The sequence below is a fragment of the Drosophila persimilis genome, unplaced genomic scaffold (genome assembly GCF_003286085.1).
Source record: "Drosophila persimilis strain 14011-0111.01,24,50 unplaced genomic scaffold, DperRS2 tig00000793-arrow-arrow-pilon, whole genome shotgun sequence".
Lineage (NCBI taxonomy): Eukaryota > Metazoa > Arthropoda > Insecta > Diptera > Drosophilidae > Drosophila > Drosophila persimilis.
This window is the reverse complement of record NW_020825354.1, coordinates 624,434-630,631: the sequence shown is the minus strand read 5'-3', so window position 1 is coordinate 630,631 and position 6,198 is coordinate 624,434.

The window sequence follows — 6,198 nt, the reverse complement described above, 5'->3', positions numbered from 1 at the left end:
AGAATATTTGCATTTAGTTGGAAAGAAAATGGAAGGATAGAAACTTTGTTTTTTTGGTCATTTTATTTTCATTAGAAATCAATCGATTTTCTAAACTATTTTTTGGGAAAATAATATATTTTAAATAAAATATCATACGTACATATTTAGTATTTATATAGGAAATTTCTGAGGTATTTGGATAAAAGAAAAATAATGTGGAATATTGAAATATCAATTGAAGTTATAGACTTTTTAGAAGTGTTCATGGTGTTGGGATTTGTAATTTAATTTAAATTCATCTTTAAGAGGAGGTCTTTCGGGCTTTTCGCTGGGCAATTCGTTCGGGGTTAATATTAGAAATGTTCTGCCAATAAAGAGCTGTCCAGGAGGTTTTTAATCGCGAGCAAGCGATTATAAACTTCCATCAATCTAGTGAATCGAGTGGGTGGGGGTTTCGGTTTCCTTCAGTTACGGAACTAAAAACTAGAATTAAAATAGTAATTGAACCCTGCACTTGCCATCAGGAGATCCCTTTTGTTTCGATAAAAAGATATATGAATGTCTGTATGTGTGTGTATTGAGAAATCAAGAGAGACAAACTATTTTTTTATTTTGCTTTCGTTGCTGTTGCTGTTGCAATATGATATACAGCTGCTGCTGTGCGTGTGTGTGTGTGTGAGCGTGTGGGGCATGGACTTGGGCATGCATGGCACGTACGTCCATCATTGAGGGGCCGTCACTGGGCAAGGGCCGGAGCGGGGGCAGATGGATGGATGGGGTGGTTGAAAAGTTAAGCTTGGGCATTAAATTCAATGGACAGACGGGCTGGACCGCAGGCTACGTCGGTGCTTGCTACACAAAAAACTTGTCTCTGTCTCTGCCCCAAACAGAGAGAGAGAGTCCGAGTCCCTGTCCTGCCTTCTTTGCACAGCATGTGTTGTGTCCGCAATGCGCAACAGGAAACGATGCCACCAGCAGCAGAGCAGTGGAGCAGTGGAGTCCTGGTCGTAGGACACAAAAGTATCCTTCAAGTGGTCTTCATCATCGGAATTGTTTTTCCTACTGTTTGGCCCTATAGTTGCCCTTGTTGAATTAATTGACCAAGTCTTGCTTTCAAACTCCGCTTCGCACTGCCCACAAATTGCACTCATCAAAAACAAGCAGCTGAAGGACAACCGAAAGGACCCCGGGGATGTGGCTACAGGTACTCTCGAACCAGGAAAAGCGAAGCAATTGAAATTTATCAGCTTTAGGTAAATTCTTTAATTAAATTTCCTAAATTCCGCCACGGAGTCTCTCTCTCTCTCTCTCTCTCTCTCTGATCGTGTTATGGAAGATGCTTTCTTTCACTTTCCCCATTCGCACCACCACTTTCCTCTTTATTTTATTTCGTTTTTCACAGCTTCTTGCAATTAAAAATGGACATAAATAAAGGCAAAGAAAAATATCTCAAGTTTTATGCTGGCTTTGAGCCATTTGGCTGTTTTTCTGCTCATTTTTTGTCTGAGTTTTTGCACTTTTCTTCTTTAAAATAGAGTCTGGAAAATGTGTGAAAATGCTGGGAAAATTGTTTATGTTCGGTGTGTGTGCGTGCTAACGGTTTTCTAATGAGCTCGACTTATGACCGACGCCAGGAGATAGCCCAAGAAAATCCCTCCCCCTCCCACGCTCCGTCTGTCCTGCCCTTTTTCCACCGACACAGACAGGATGCATAAATTCCAAGCAATTTAAGACACACACACATAGAGAGACAGAGAGAATGAATGTGTGTGGAAACAATGGGGCACTTTTAGCCCTAACTAAGTGCTCGACTATGGCCCATGCCCCATGCCCCCTGTTGCCCCCTATGCCCCACTGGGAATTGTTTATTCTTAAGTCTTCTAGGCCGTGTATCTTTGCCGGTGAATGTCTGTCTGTGTGCGGGTGTGTGTGTGGAGGTGCGTGGCAGATAATTATATGCCCAAGGATAAATATTCATGGATATTGTTGTTTAGTGTTTACGACGAAAGCCGAAAGCCTGTGCTGTGCTGTGCGAAGCAACGATGCAATCGTTAATGACATCGTCGAAGCGAACAACTTTAATGGAATGCAAAATGTGAAATGAAAAATTCAGAGAGCCAACTAAAAATAGGAGGACTGCCATCGTTAAACACCTCCCGCTTATGGGAATCCTAAAAAACGGAGTATGAATAAAATCAAAATTAAAAAAGAATTTAGGAATATCAGTTCAAAAGTAGCTCCAGCTAAAAAATCTCTATATTAGCATCTGTGATTGGAATACATATATTTTTTATCGAGGAAGAGGAAACTCTTAAAATAAAGCTGTGCTTTAGAGAGAAAATCTCTGCTTAACTCTGGGAATGGGTTTGTGGCGAGGGATCGTCGAATGTCGGATATCACCCCCAAGCAAGGGCTGATGCGGCTCTCAGGAGACCTCGTCGCAACATTTTATAATGGCTAGGGCACCCCTATTTACACTTTTTACCTGGGAGGTGGGGGAGCAGAGCTGAGAGCTCAGAGAGCTGAGTGAAAATCGTAGTAAAAGCAGTAAGAGTCTGGCACTCTCTTATTCAAAACCGTCTCATTACCTCTAGCAGTTTCCCTGTTTCCATTCCATTTTATTCCATTCCAAAGTCATTCCATTTAACCCTATAGTGCATGTGCGACGTTGCCGAATATTATTCTGTTCTTAACCCACAAGATCAACGTCTCATTTCCCACAGAGACATGCCACACGCCCCTTCTACACACAAAAATGCCAGAAACTGTAGCGCACTTTGGAGCGCAATCCGCATTCATTGCCCTGGGAATTGCAAGAAGGAAGGCGCGAGTTTTATAGCCTAATGAACTTAAGCAGCTTAACCCCTAGTCGCCCCTTGTCATAGCTGTGTGTGTGAGTGTGTGTGGCACGTGACTTTGCTAATTGAAAGGCAGAGAAGGGTGGGAGTAGTGGAGAAGAGAAGTTTCCTTTAAACGTAGAAAATGTAATTATCATCCACGGAAGCGTGCTCATGTTTTTGCTCCCCTTGCTGCCAGTATTTTCCTGTCTCTCATAAATAAATAAATAAAATTATTTAATTAATTGCACGCACACAACAATCGTACAGAGTGGCCTGAGTGAGAGTGGCACAAATAATACCCAAAAGCCATTATATTTTCCTCCTGGTGCCCACCAGTTGGGGCATGCCCCACACAGTGTCCTCTCGAATGATGGCTCCTCCTCTGACATCTGTCAAACGTTTGATTTGTTATGCAGCCAGGCAGGGGAAACCCTGTAAATGTTTTGACATTTATCAAAGACAAAAGAGCAGAAAATGCTCTCAATGCTATCTCCTCGCTCTCTCTCTCTCTCCATCCCTCTATCCCTCTATTCCCTTTGGATATGTGGTGCTATTGCTGTGGCTGTTGCTGTTGCAGGTGGCAAATACCTTACAAATGAGTTGCAAACACAAGAACACACTCGTAGAATAAAGGCTGCTTTCCGTCTACACAAATGATTGATTATCCGGAGGAGCCCTGCTGCTCCTTTTGCTCCTTGACACTTGAATGTACTATGCTCTGCTCTTCCCCCCAACAGGTATTCCCCTTCGCACCGTCCACACTCCTCATTCCAGCTTTTATTTATTTACCATCGAACGAGTCGCTGAAATTTTAATGACCTTTTGATGCAAAATACGAGTTAAGCTGCTTGTCGCATTATTTATGTTAAATATGTTCAATATTTAAATGCAAAACCAGGCGCATCGCATCGCTCATGGCACCAACAAATCTCTGCCTTAATACACGCCTGATGATGCTTTTAATGGGGCCAATCGAGTGGAGTGGACTGCAGGTGCTGCGGGGGCAACGAGGGGCTTGCGGATCGATGATTCATACACCATGGCATGGCACTCAAGTCTCTTTTATTTTAACTTCCCCTTAGAGGGGTAATATATTGTAATATATAAAAAAATATATATTCTCTGTCCTTTGCTGTTCTTTGAGAGGACCACGGCAGACATAGGAATAGGACTACTCGAGTACTTAAAGAACCGATCAATTCCAGCCCTTACATCACTTTAAATAAATGTAAAATCATTGCATTACAACTCAAATCCACAGGCACCTCCCATTGATATCATTTTAGATCCTATAACCTTGCATAAACTCATTTAATCCGACAAAACCAATGCAAAAACTTAGTCAAACCGAAATACATAGATTCATACAAACTTAAACCATTTGCTGACTAAAACAGAAGCGAATGTAAGCCCGTATAAATCCATGAATACACCATATTCTTGTTTTTGAATGGAATCGTACATCGATCTTGTACATGCCGTCAAAGAGAATAGGCCACGTTTAATCCCCACCCCGGCCCCGACCCATTTCAACTCATTTTGATTGACACTCGCGTTTGATGGCTTAATCCCATCCACCGACTGGTCAGAAGAGGGGCCTAAAAACTTCTGGGAGGGCACGCGAAAGCTAATTGCATGCCGAAGCATGAATTTTGAATTTGAATTTGCGTCTGCTGCAATTTAAACCCATCTATTGTATGTTCGTGCCACATGCCACAATTCCATTGAGGAATGTCCGTAAATAATATTTTTTTATTGAATCAATTGGACTGGCGGCGGAATTATGGCGGCTGCTCAATTATGCAAATATCCTCAGAAATAACATTCATGTTGCAAAACAGACAATGGAGCGCATGCACCACTGACCACACCATTCATGCACCACAAACCATTTAATGGAGCCAAACACACACAAAAACAAAAACAAAAACAAAAACAATCCGTTGAACAGTGCGCCAAAGTTTTCCCAGGCATTTGACACAAAACCCAAACCCTGAGAGGGGCGGGAAAAGGAGTATCTAAAAGAGAAAAATGTAATACTCTTCTACAACAGTACAGTACCGCAAAGAAGAGCCTTTTTATATGCTTCAAAATTGTAAACTTAAAGATGGACTCGTACGTTTCTGAGCTATAAATTCAAAGAATTTAATCTGAAATGTTTTCTGTGGGAGAAATTCATTCCATTAAATTGTGCAATAAATCGTTTCCCCGAACAAATTGCCAACGAAAGAGATGGCAAGAAGTTCCTTTGGGAAGTTTTCCAGGAAAAAATGCAATGCAATCTCATAATAAAGTGTTCTTAAAAAAAAAAAAAACGTTAAACGAAAAAATCATTTAATCATTTTCTTCGTATAACAAATCTGCCAGTGAATCGTTTCCCCCAAACGAATGGCAGAGATTTCTAGGGAAAATTTCCATTTTCAGAGTAGGGAAAGTTGTGCTTTTTTTTCCAGGGAAAATATATCATGGGACGATTATGGTATTATCTTTACTAACTTTTTCCCATAGCTCATGTACACAGTGGAAGGGTTTTCACCAGAGAAAATTGTGTTGTGGAAATGGCTGAAGGATTGCAGGAAATTCGGGGAAATTGTGCGCCCCCTATTGACATTGTTTCGATTGGCTTCCGTTTTGGAAAATGTGAAAATTTTTGTTCATTTCAATGCGAATTTTTGTTTCAAACTTTGTAGTTATTTGTTGAGACATTTGCATATCTAACAGACAGAAATTCCAATAAAAAAAAAACCAAAGATGAGGAAAAAGAGCAGACAAAGAAATGGTTGAGGAGAGAGCCAGAGTGGAGAACAGTCAATGGAGGAGGGGCAGGAGAAGGATAGGGTTAGATCGGGATACGGGAAGTTTCTGCTGCCAAAGTGCAACAGTTGCAGAGTGTTGCAAATGGAATCAAGTTGAGTGCATAGCCTGCCCTCCCCCCACCCCTCGTGCATGTTTTGGGATAGCCCTGACCCCTGAACACGACTCCAAATGGCTGCAGTTTGCAGTTTGCATATCGCAAAAGGCGCCAACTTCTGGCCCCCGCACCCGAAAAATGTGCAAACAGCCGGCAGACATGAGGCATCACTACACTGCACGTTGACACAAGCCAATGGAAGCAAGCAAAGTTTCGTTTGGAATGGTCCCATTTACGACTTAAAGATACCCTGTACAAGGATTTAGAAGAATAAAGGAAGAGACTTACTGACTGGCAATCGACATCCTGCCTGAATCCACAGGTATATATATTCATCTTTGTCCCTCGAATAAAACACTCGAAAACTTGATTGCGAGAGAGAGGGAGAGATCTTCGTGTCGTTGCCGCTCTCAAATGTTGCTTCTGTGATTTACATTGGTGGCTGCGTTCGGCGCTGATCTGTCG